The sequence below is a fragment of the Symphalangus syndactylus genome, chromosome 9, assembly GCF_028878055.3.
Source record: "Symphalangus syndactylus isolate Jambi chromosome 9, NHGRI_mSymSyn1-v2.1_pri, whole genome shotgun sequence".
NCBI classification, from domain to species: domain Eukaryota; kingdom Metazoa; phylum Chordata; class Mammalia; order Primates; family Hylobatidae; genus Symphalangus; species Symphalangus syndactylus.
In genome coordinates, this window is record NC_072431.2 from 37330001 (window position 1) to 37343381 (window position 13381).

Genomic DNA, 13381 nt, shown 5'->3' on the forward strand with positions numbered 1-13381 from the left:
TTATTCTTTTACTATCTACTTCCATGTTTCCATATATATAATATTATATTATATATATTATATATTAATATATAAATTATATAATATATATTATATATAAATATAATATATATTATATAATATATATGAAATGTTGGGTAAGAGCTTTGGGGCAATGCTCAGCTGCTTGAGACTCACACAGTTTTCCTACTAGTGTAATATATATATATATGGATATATATATATTACACTACTAGTATATATATATGGATATATATATATTACACTACTAGTATATATATATATGTTCCATATATAAATATATATATTCCATATATAAATATATGGATATATATAAAAATATATAATATATAAATATATATATTTCCATATATAAATATATACATGGATATATATATTACACTACTAGTGGAATATATATATATTACACTACTAGTGGAATATATATATATTACACTACCAGTGGAATATATATGGATATATATATTACACTACCAGTGGAATATATATATATTACACTACCAGTGGAATATATATATATTACACTACCAGTGGAATATATATATATTACACTACCAGTGGAATATATATATATTACACTACCAGTGGAATATATATATATATTACACTACCAGTGGAATATATATATATTACACTAGTAGTGGAATATATATGGAATATATATATATATATATATATATATATTACACTAGTAGGAAAACTGTGTGAGTCTCTAGCAGCTGAGCATTGCCCCAAAGCTATTACCCAACATTTCCAAATCTAAGAAGGGATTAAGATTCCTTATGAATGCTGCAGTTTTCTAGTGAATCTTGAAAACATAAATGAAGAGGCAGCTGTAACTGTTTCTAAGTGAAAGGAATACTCAAGAAGTATGTTTGATTTTAAACAGCCAATCTCAAGCCCATTATGAGATTTTAAGCTCCCATCCTCTGCTCCTTCCCTTATTCTCTCATATCTTCCTTCTTCCTCCTCTCCCTTTCTTTCCTTTCTTCCAGTTCTCCATTCTCCATCCTCATTTTAGGTGGCTAGTCCACTGGACTTTAAAAAGCAATTTCCTTTATCTGGAAATAGCACTTTCTTTTTCCAAATTCACTTGAATATAGCTCTTCAACCACATCATGTCAATACCAAATATTATCCCAGTGACTGCGTCTGATAGGTCCAAAATAGTTTGTAAAATGAGGAATAAAAAATCACAATCAGACAAACATTGGTTATAATTTAATCTGTTTTTAAAGCATCATGGAGGGTTCATTTTTGTAAAGAAAAATAAGAATATTTACAACTTTTGTTACTTCATGTATATGTATATATAAAATTAGCTGCATAAGAAGCTTGGAAAGTTTTCTTATCTCACCCTACTAATTGATTAAACCAAATATTAGGTAGAAATAAGAATAGCCATTTGGAGAAATGTCTTTGTGTATGCATTATATAGAGATAGAAGTTACTTTCAGCGAGTAACTGCATGTCAGTACTAAATTGCATTTTATACAACTTAAAATTATTTTTCTACATTTTTCCACTTGAAATTTTACTCGAATTTCAAATAAAAGGCACAATGTTTTTATCCACAAAATGAATAGTAAGGATAAAGTTTAATTTTTAAAATCTAGAAACAAAAATGTCCTGTTAATGAACACCAAAGTAAAAATAGGTTAGATGTTCTTCCTAATATGGCCGACACTGATACATATGAAGCCATCTTACAGATTGATATATATGTAAACAGGATACCAGATCCCAAGTGCAATTAGAACATCAGATTGAAAATTCTTTATTCTACAATTAAAGCACAGGCTTAAAAGGAAAAACAGCACATTTCCAATTAAATCAACTAAGTACATGTTAGTTACTAGCAAGTCCCATTTCTAAAATAGTAGCTTTTGTTGGCACGCTTTAGGAAGTAAATATTTGCCCAGAGAAATGTAATTTCCTTTTCATTTATTTAGAAACTGCATGAGCTAGTCTCTGCTTTCTAATTTTCTTTGTAGTAGTTAAGGTAGTACAGAGATTTCTCATTTTGATATTAGAATTGTGTAGTTGAACTTGTGTATATTCGAAAGGGAAAGACAACATTTTCTTTCACTTCTTAATTAGTAACTTCTTTTTTACTTCCACTATGCTTTTAGTAATTAAAAAATAAACCTTGATATAACATTGATGTTGTTTGCAAAGTTATTTTCAAAAACATCTGCTGATGAGAAGCATGCAAAAAAACTTTCATGCCAGTAAATGTGATTGCTAATAATTTCACCATGATTGCTATGACTGCAATTTATTTATTCTTAATTTATTTTTATAGTGAACTGCTTCAGTAATATGACAAATGATTCCATTAGTTAAAAAACTAAAATGTCAATTTACATGTGGTCTTTGGTGACTAATTTGCTGAGTTGAGGTTTTGGTTTTCGTTATGATAATAATATTCGGCTATGCTCTATGAGCAAAATTTATGAGGTCTTAAATATTAATCTTTTGATTTTCTGAAACAAGGTAATTTTCAGCTTTAAAAATGTTAGCAGCTCCCCTTTCAGGGTCTTGAATACACAAGTTTTAGGCACAAACTTCTGAAACGTTGTCATCCAAAAAATAATGCTCACTTTGTTCCCTGGGATCAAAACAATTCTTTTCCACTAATGACTGCAAATATCAGCTCATTTCTAGCACAGTTTCCAATGGCAAACATTACTCAGTTGTCAGTAAAAGAAAAGGGATTACATCAGCATTCCGGGGAAAAAATGTTCTGTTCCTTCTTACTCCATAGTCTATGTTCAATCAGCCTGGAGCTAATGGAAGCCCTCCAGTGCTGAGAAATAAACAAACACAGTTGGGCAAATAGTCCAAAATCAAATCTGGTATATAAGGTGGACAATACATAGTTAGTTCCATTACCGAATCCTCCCCTGGGAGCTGGAGCAGCTTCAGAGCCCTTCTCATTACACACCAGCACCATCTGTAGCCAGCCTGAACCTGATTTGGGAATGTATAAAGTACACGAAAAAAAATAGACTCAGAATCGGGAGCTAGAGAATCCTATTTCAAGTTTAAATTTTGCTTGTGAAAGATCATTTAGTTTTAGACTCAGCAAACAGTGGGCCTCATCACTCACAATGAGGGACGCATGTAGCAAGGATTACTTCAGATCAGGGAGATTGAAGGTAATTGCTACTTTCCACAGGGATATATCTAGCTCAAGTATAGCTCAAGAGAGTTACAGCATGGTCCCATTAGCCACAGAGCTTCTATTCCACTTCAAAAGGCAAGCACCCTTTCCCCGTATTGCTGTTGCTGTTGTTGATATTATGCATTATTGAATTCAAAATTGTAGATGGAAAAGAAGCCAATGGCAATGGCATTTTTACAATATAAACATTGTGTGTGTGTGTGTGTGTGCGTGTGTGTGTGAATTTTAGGCCCTGCCTCAAAAATAGAACCAGAAGTTTTTATTTACTAAAAATAAAATGCAAATTATTATTCATAGAAAGTGATGATGTTGGTTACATCTGTTTGGGGGCTAAATAAATGAGCACATGATTATCAATCCCGAAATATATGGTGATATTGCGTGCAGTACTTGAATATTTCCATCCAAGATATGCCACCTTCCAGCAGGCAGAAGTTGCTTTACCAATGCTACCTACTTTCCCTTTTATTCTCCTTCTCCCTCCATTCCCCAACCAACCCCCACCTTCATCCAGTAACAAAATGTCTCTGGAAATCTGATTTCCTTCCTCCGTTTGAATCACATTCAAACAGAAATGGAAATGGTTGTATGTGTCTTTTGAATGCCCTGAAAAGTCCAAATGTATATGTGAGTGTGAAATTGAGAGAGAGAGCATTACATACTTATTATTTAGAGATTCATAGGCAGGGTAGATCACTTTCATTGAAGAGGATCAAAGAAAGCACTTTGGACAGTGCCTGCTTCCCGCTCAAGCAGAGACTGCCCTTATGCAATCTGAGCTCCAAAAGAAGTAAATACCCCTTAACCTAGATAAATCCCTATTCCCCAAACTGAATCTCCCTCGCCCTCCTTACACTACAGGTGGGAACCATTCACCATTAGTAAGCCCTTTCCCTACTCTAGCACTCACCTGTCCGAAGGTGTTTCCAATCTTGCCAAATTTCAGATCCTTTCATTGATGCTATGTGGCTGCAGGGGTGTTCACTGTGCTCCCCTCTGGTTTGGTTTGGGTGGTAAGACTTCAGGCATGACCTGGCAGTATCCCCAGGTGGCATCCTTACACTCTGGAGTAATAAGCTGAATCTCAGACACTATCAACAAATATTTATGTATTTTTTTCCAATCCATCCTCACATTCTGAGTTATGTCAATTTGCTCTAGGCAATATTTTTCAGTGGTCAAAGATACTATTACTGATGTTGGTCTCCCTGCTTTATCCTGTGAGCTGGATCTCTGGGACAAATCCTTCGTCTTTAAAACTGCGTTTTCATGTTCTTGGGCTTGTCTGAAGAAAGTCAATAACTCTTCAGAACACTGTTGAGACTTTCATTTACTTTTGTTTTCATTCTCAAATCTTATTTAATAAATTTCCATCATCCTAGATTCTGGTGCTCACTTTTTGGGGGATTATTTAGGACGTGAACTCTGGAGTAAGATGGATCTGGAATCAAATCTTACTTCCACAATTTGATTGTGGACTTGCATAAATTATTTAATCTTTCTAAATCTGGCCAGTGCAGTGGCTCTCACAGCTATAATCTCAGCATTTTGGGAGGCTGAGGTGGGTGGATCACTTGAGGTCAGGATTTCGAGACGAGCCTGGTCAACATGATGAAACCCTGTCTCTACTAAAAATACAAAAATTTTCCAGGTATTGTGGAGTGTGCCTGTAATCCCAGCTACTAGGCAGGCTGAAGCAGGAGAATCGCTTGAACCTGGGAGGCAGGGGTTGCAGTGAGCCAAGATCCACCACTGCACTCCATCCAGCCTGGGCAACAGAACGAGACTCCATCTCAAAAAAAAAAAAAAAGTATTTAATTTCTCTAAATCTCTGTTTCCTCAACTAAAAAATTAGGATAATAATGGCATTTGTATTATAAGTTTATTGAGAATATCGAATGAGTTAATTTATGAAAAGATCTTTGTCAAGTTAGTACACAATGAATGCTATCATTATTATTACTTAATAGTAATAATAATCTAAATCTCTACTCCAATTTGTCCCTTGCTCAAGATTTTGTCCAGTGGTTTCTGATCCTAGATCATACCCACCAAGTTCTAAGAACTCATCACACCTAAAACAATGTGCGTGAGTATCTTCTTAAAAAAAGAAAATAGCTACCATTTACTGAGTAGTCCCTATTGCCAATAGTGAGCTAAGAGCTAAGGACACTATAGACAAATCGCATTTAATTCCTGTAACAAATATACAAAGTATGAATTACTGTTTTTTGTTTTTTGTTTTTGTTTTGAAATGGAGTCTCACCCTGTCACCTGGGTTGGAGTGCAGTGGCACGATCTTGGCTCACTGCAACGTCCGCCTCCCGGGTTCAAGCAATTCTCCTGTCTCAGCCTCCCGAGTAGCTGGGATTACAGTTGTACACCACCACACCTGGCTAATTTTTGTGTTTTTAATAGAGATGAGGTTTCGCCATGTTGGCCAGGCTGGTCTCGAACTCCTGACCTCAGGTGATCTGCCCTCCTTGGCCTCCCAAACTGCTGGAATTAAAGGCATGAGCCACCACACCTGGCCAAATTACTGTTTTATAAAAGAGGAAACAAGCTCAAAAAGGTTAAATGATATGTTCAAGTTCACAAGAAGTAACTGTCAATGTTGAGACCTAAACCTACAGTTTTCTGTGGCAGAGATCACCATAAATATAACACCACCCATTTCTTCTTCTGGACACACAGAGTATATTTTCCAGCCTCCTTTGTAGTTGGACATCTCCATGTAACTGCATTCTAGCCAATGGAATGTAAGTCAGTGATGTGTGTATCTTAGATGCCCAGCCTCGTATAACTTCCCATTCAAAATCCTCCAGGCTTTTTTCCCTCTTCTGCCAGCTGGATGCAAATGTGCATGAAGAAAATGGCAATATTCATCAACCTGGATCCCTGAATAACTGCATAGACTAGAGCACATCTCCCTATTCATTCACTTTGCCAGTTGATCTGGAACGAACTCATTCTCTCTGTGTTTGAGATATATGCATTTAATTTTTTAATCATAGTCTGATATTACTCTAACTAATATAGTATCCAACTTCAAAGTGTTCTATCTCTATTTTTATATTGCACTGACATAAGAAATTAGCCAGAAAAATGTTACAATGTTCAGAGTCATACAGGAACTTTAGAAATTTTTCTCAGGTATGTTTTCACAACTTTGGAATAAAGGTATCTAAGCTCCAATTAATTATTTCAAAGTATAAAATGAATACCATTAACTACACATTTATAAATTTTAAAAGTTTACTTTTAATATTTTCCAATTATCCAAAATGGTAAAAACAATAGGTAGGGTAACTTTAATCATGGTATTCAATTCTTTATGAATTGTCTTTAAAAGGTTCTTAAAAATTATCCATTGTATTCATGATTTTGTATCTCTCTACATAATTAACTCATTTTTTAACTAAATTAAATCTTGTTATCCCACACAGAGTCAATAAAAGTAACACTTTTATTTCATAATTCAGCACTTTTCAAAATACACATTCTAACCTACAAAAATCTAAATTTAAGATTCAGTGCCACGTAGAGGAGTTAGAATAATACATAGTCAAGATAAAGTGTTTTATGATCAAGCAGTTCTATCTTTATGTCTTGTCTTCCACATTTATAAACCATGTGACTTTGAGATACTTAAAATCTCTTGGCTTTATTTTTCTCATTTGTAAAATAGGAATAATAATTACACTTCCTTCAAGGCCATAATGAACTATGTTTGTGCCACTGCACTCCAGCCTGAGTGACAGAGTGAGGCCCTGTCTCAGAGAAAAAAAAAAAAGAAAGAAAAATAAATAATAATTGTACCTCCTTAAAAGATTGGATGTGAGGAATAAAAGATCATGCAGAAAAAGCAAATCAACTGGCATATAAGTGCTAAATAAATATTGAATTTTTAATACTATAATTAGCCCTAATTTTTTAAAGAAATAATATATTTAAAATGACTTTTAATTATAAATGCTGTGCAATATTAGACAATTAAAATGAGAAAAGTGTGAATGATCATATCAACATCAGCTATGTCTTAGTAAAAGACATATTGTGAATGAAAATTGTGTTTCCAAAAGATTTGGAATTTTTATTTCAGATTCCAGGAAGCAGAGATTTAATGGCTAGTATTTAAATGACAGGGAAGAGATTTTTCATTTGAGGTCAAAAGCTTTCTCTTTTTGTTAATGTAATGATGTCAAAGGATTGCAGAACCCCATTCCTCCAGCTGAATCTGATTCCAAATGATGATGAAGTAGAATATTCATCAGTTCTCTCTTCTCCCGAGAGAAGATGAGTTAGGAAATGAGTCTCTATTCTTTATTTGGAGATTAACTGGAGATTTTTTCTTGTTTCTTTTCTTATAGGAGCAAAATATTTTAGTTCTCAGTCTTCTACTTAACCCATAGCTACTTATCTTGCTTTCAGATGTATTATCTGCTTAATTGTTCCTCTTTCAGCACCATCTCATGACACCTCTTGAAACCAGCCCATATCCAAGTTGTTGCTATAGAGAGTAGAATCAGGAGGACAACAACAAATTTTATGTATCAACTGTAGGAGCTTTCTGATGACAAAGACCCTCCCCACCCACATCACTCCACTGGCACTTGAAGAACGTTCTGTGAAGAAAGCAAGTCTGTATGACTGAGTAGTGCTTCCCAGTGGGTGATTCTGAACCCCCACTTTAGCCTCTACCTATCCAACTGTTTGGTCATGTTCCCAACAGTCATCTATAACTCTGCCCTCTCTCCACTAAAATCATTTTCCCTCCCTCATAACAGCCCTATTTCTGTGCCTCCATTTCTGTTGATGGCGTCATTGTCTTTTCATTAGATCCAAATAGAATCTTGAGTCATCTTTGACTCCCTCTTCCTCTTCAAGTTCTAAAATAAGGCACTTCTGACTCTGGGTTATCATTTATATGCAGCCTCCTAATCTCTATGTCCATAGCTTCTTCTATAGTTTACTCTTTCCTCAGTTCTCACCTAGGCTGATCTGTTAGCTCCATATCTAACCTCTTTGTCTTCACTCGCTTTCAACCCACCCAACCCCTAATTCACCCTCTATTCTCTTGCCATAGTTCTGTTTCTAAAGCATGGATATGGCAATGATATCCCCCTGCTTAAAACCCTGGAATAATTTATTCAGATAGCAATATATGCTTTACTCGCACTACATGTTCCTATCTGTCAAATTAAATCTTTCCAAGCTTTTAGACCGAGTGCTGAGTCTCCTGCCTGTAATCCCAGAACTTTGGGAGACTGAGATGGGTGGATCACATGAGGCCAGGAGTTCAAGATCAGCCTGACCAACATGGTGAAACCCCATCTCTACTAAAAATACAAAAATTAGCCGGGCATGATGGCACACGCATGTGGTCCCAGCTATTCAGGAGGCTGAAGGAGGAGAATCTCTTGAACACGGGAGGCAGGGGTTGCAGTGAGCTGAGATCACACCACTGCACTCCAGCCTGGGCGACAGAGTGAGACTCTGTTTCTAAATAAATAAATAAATCTCTCCAAGCTTTTAGACAGATTTGGGCTTTCTTAAACAGAAGAAGTTGCAAGCAATGTAAAAAGCAGGAACTGCTTGCAGAAAATTCCTTTTGCCAGCTTTTGTTTTCCACAGCCTGAACACACTGAAAGGATTATTCTCCAGGGCATGTGGGAGGAGTTTCTTTGAGGAATCAAGGTGTCAAGGATTACATTGAACACCAGAGGATTCTTCTTTTGCAGAAGCTTTATTTCTTGGGGGAATAGAAGAAGATCCACCCCTAGATGATGCTGGCAACGGAACCAGTGGTTGGTTTGGCATCAGAAGGAGCAGGCAGCAGCTTAGGGCAAAATCTCTATCACAGGTAGGTTCTTTGGAAACAAATATGAAAGATTTTGATGTGCATGATATTTATTAGGGATTGATACCCATTAAAGAAAGGAAGAGGAAGGGAGCCAAACTGGGTAATTAGAGCAACTTAACTGCAGTGCAGTCTTGACAAAGCCTTGGCCAACCCCATAGGGAGCTCTGAGGTGAAAATTGCCCATCAGAATGTATTGCCTTGGGAAGGGGTCGACCTTGGTTGCAGGCAGCAGACCCTGAAGGTGCTAAGAGCTGGAGGCTATCTGCTAAGGAACTGGGACAAGTATCCCAGTGTCCCCTACAATGTCTGCATGACTATTGAGATCTGCCCTGTGGAACCTTCCCACTGTAACCTTTTGAGATGAGAGAAACCTTGCTGAAAGACTCTTTCTCCCTCTCAATTAAGTATCAAGCATAATTAAGTGCAAAGGTCTATTGCTGGTAAGAGCAACACCTCTCCAGTCTCACTGCCTTTGAGCATCACAGAAGGAAGCAGGTCAAGGTAAAAAACATGGGAGCTGAAGCCCAGCCTCAGAGTAGCTGGCAGCTTGGCAAAACTTGCAAGCATATCAGCAGCCAAAGTAAGTACTGACAGGACACATTCATGGATGGACATGAGCATTTCTGGAAATTTTCAAAATTATTTAGAGAAGATAAATCTGTAAAAAAATTAGACATCCTGAATTTGGATCACAAAGATATGAATATTATGTATAGGCAAGTCAAATATTTGGGCTATAGTATTTATGTATTTGCAAGTTTGCCTTTTTCACTAGATTATAAATTTCTCAAGATTGAAAATGTATCTTACTTGCTCATAAGACATTAAATAAACACGTCAATGATTTGAAATGATTTATTTTGTACATTTATATATGGGATCTCAAATTTTCATAATTTATTAATATATTTAGGTTACACACTTTCTTTTACTTTTCAAAGCAAGCAAGTTGGTTGCTTAAAAGCTATCTTATTTTTAATAAAAATGTTTATATACTTAAACTGTAAATTATCTAAAAGATAAATAAATCCTATGGCCATGCAAATTACCTAATAAGATCACTCGTCACCTGACTATGTTTGTGGTAGGGGCAAAGGGGGATGGTGTATGCTTGTGTGATATGCATGTGAAAAAGAAAGGCAAAGAATATATATAGTTATACAAATATAAAGTCTCTATTTGGAGATTATTTAAGAAACCCACTCTTGAAATAAAAAAGCTTTGAAATCCCTGGTCAGATTATACAAAATAGGGAGATTAAAAAGTTGAAAGTCAATAAACTAATTGCTATTATGTGTCAGATATCAAGCATGCAAAACGATTAAGACAGAACAATGAAATGAACTCCCAGTCATATATAACTGACATTTGTATAGTGCTTTCACTTAGCTTTTCCCATATGAACAGCTAGGGCATGGATCATAATAGTCTTCATTTTACACATGAGGAAATTAATGTGACATGCCCAGTTGAAACAAAAAAAATGATTTTGATTATGATTATTGATGCAACAACCTCCCTTCTGTGTCATAAAAACTAGCTACCGATGCCAAGTTGAAAATATTCTTAAATAGGTATATATAAAATTGTATTCATTTGTCTTTTCATTCATTCAGTCCACAAGAATTTTATGGGCCCAGGGATCTATCGTACTGTGTTAAGGGGATATAAAGATAAAATAGACCAGATCCCTGCTTTCAGAATGATTACAGTCTGAGGCATATGATCCTGTGGAGGACAGAGATGGGCCCTTGTAGGTTAAACTAAATCTAGCAAGAACAATAAGTAAGAAAGTTCCATGACGATGATCTAGGACATGCACCTCCAGAGTGGAGCAAATGACTGATTTATCCCCATGGAATATGGGATAGCAAATCTTTATGTGGATAAAAATTGGCATAAAAGATAAGTGTGGTCATACCTTGGAGGATGCTGTCTGCACAGCTGAAGACTCCATTGTGTACACAGTGAAGGTAATTAAATGACTTTAAGATGAAAAATCAGGATTTTAGAACCAATACCCTCACTGCTTTCATTAGAGAACACTGGTAGCATCAAGTAAAGTGAAGCCACAGCAGTAGTCAAAGGGAGGACTGTTGTGGTCCACTAACAATGTGTGAGCAGAAAGGGAGTCTTGATGGGCTGTGGAAGATTGGGTGTCATGAAAGAAGAACAGAGAGCGCAGAAAAGGAGAAACAGAATGAAAGAATTCCATATTATTAAGAATATACCACAATTTATACTTTCTAAATTTGTATACTATTTCTGTGCAAGCTGCAGTGGTCTTGTACAGCATTTAATTACGCAGAATGTGATTTTTGAGGTAGAAAGAACTTTAGAGGCCATTTATTCTCTTCCCCTCATTTTACACATAATGAAAGTGTGCTCTAGAAATCAAGCAGCTAGCTAGTGCAGAGCTGCGAATGAAATGCTGACTTTTCCAGTGGCCTACCTATCCCAAATATAGCTAAAATATTAACAAACATTTGTTAAACCCTCACCAAACTCAAGGCACAATGATAAACAATGATTAATTATCTGTATTCTCAAGGAATTAGCAATCTAGGCTGCCATAGAGAATTCATATTATATATTAAATAATTATTAAAGCAACATTCTGAAAAACCAAACTACCCCTAAAGTAAGCAAGGTTTGTCATCAAAGAGTTGAACAGTTGCCCTTTTTTTTTTCCTTGTGGAATCACAATTTTTATTATAAAACAAATACAGAATGTCATAATTTTTAGTTTGGAGTCCTTGAATTACAGTTTCTATGAATAATGTCCCCTGTAAACAAAAGAAATAAACTGGAAAGTTATTCCACATTTTTGCTTTTCTGTCTACAATAGTAAACTGTGTTCATTGTTTCCTTAGCTTTTCCTGCTAACTACCACTGGAATTTAAATTGTGTACAAAATGCTTCACTTTCTTTGCAACAATTATTTTTTATGTTCTTTACCTCTGGTAAAATGACCTCTAACCATTGCATCATTTTATAAGAGGCAATCAGGAGCTTTAAAGGAAAAAAAAAACAAATATTTTATTAAATTAATTTAAAAAGAAATATTTGAATATGAAAATCTGCATAGCATAAATATTTTATATGGGAAATCGTAATAAAAATTAATATTTACTTATATTATTCATATGTAAGAGGGGGAACCAGCTAATTTGGAAGCCCTAATTCTCCTCCTAGAATATTTCAAATAGCACATATGGAACAATATTGCTGCACTATATTTTACAACTAGCTTATATTAACTCTGTTTTACTGTTTTTAAACTATACCCATGATTATATTTCTTACATATTTTCTTGAGTGCTCACACACCACAGAGATATAATACATAAATAAAGCAAGGCAAAATTCGCATAACCACTGCAACCAAATTGGAAACAACACAATATAGCACATATTAAAATTTCTCGATGAAATGTGAGGCTGAGGTATTTACCAGCACGTTCCTCTTATGTGTGCACTGCAGTATTTAAGTAGTCCAGGGACGCTCCCCACTACATTGGCTACTCCGTGGAATGAGTTCTCTTCAGGAGTAGTAGCAGCCTTTTGGCTTGGCCCTCGGAGCACCATTCAGAGCTATCGTAGATGTCTTAACAGCCTGAGTAATTTAGTTCAGATTCTCAGGGTTCTCAGGTCCCATGAAGTAAGTCTCCTCTGGGACAATTATCAGATTGAAATCAATCCTGAAACTTACGTTTTTACTTTTTATTTTTTGGTACAAACTTCTTCCACAAAACCTAAAACTGTTAGAAATAAGATTGTACAACAGGTTTTGAAGATTTTATTTTACAAATCTTTAAATCTTCTTTAAAATTATTCTTATCAATGTGTTTTTATTGTGTAATGAATCAGTATCCAGTGATACCTGGAAAGTATTTAGCCCCTGAAGTGACTTTTATGTAAGTTTAAATTTCTCTTTCTCAGAGATTATATAAAATGTCATTCATTTATTTATTTATTTTTGAGACAGACTCTCGCTCTGTTGCCCAGGTTGGAGTGCAGTGGCACAATCTCAGCCCACTGTAACCTCTGCCTTCTGGGTCAAGTGATTCTCGTGCCTCAGCCTACCAAGTAGCTGGGATTACAGGCACGTGCCACCACACCTGGCTAATTTTTGTATTTTCAGTAGAGACAGGTTTCATCATGTTGGCTACGCTGGTCTCAAACTCCAGGCCTCAAGTGATCCACCCGCCCTGGCCTCCCAAAATGCTGGGATTACCAATGTGAGCCACTGCACCCTGCCTAAAAAACTCTTAAGATTGGCGTTCATAGTCCTTGCTATCCCTTTAAAA

General features: G+C 35.7%; 1 long non-coding RNA gene across 3 annotated transcripts in view; it reads right to left on the bottom strand.

Annotated features, from left to right (window-relative positions):
- LOC134731426 (uncharacterized) overlaps positions 1-12681 on the bottom strand; it is an 86681-nt gene extending 74000 nt beyond the window's left edge. For 2 of the 3 annotated variants that reach the window (XR_010113665.1, XR_010113666.1), the window contains exon 1: positions 12526-12659. This is a non-coding gene — a long non-coding RNA (uncharacterized lncRNA). Of the gene's footprint in view, positions 1-12525 lie in introns of all 3 variants that reach the window. The other variant, XR_010113664.1, reaches the window with a different exon arrangement.
- Positions 12682-13381: the final 700 nt, after the last annotated feature.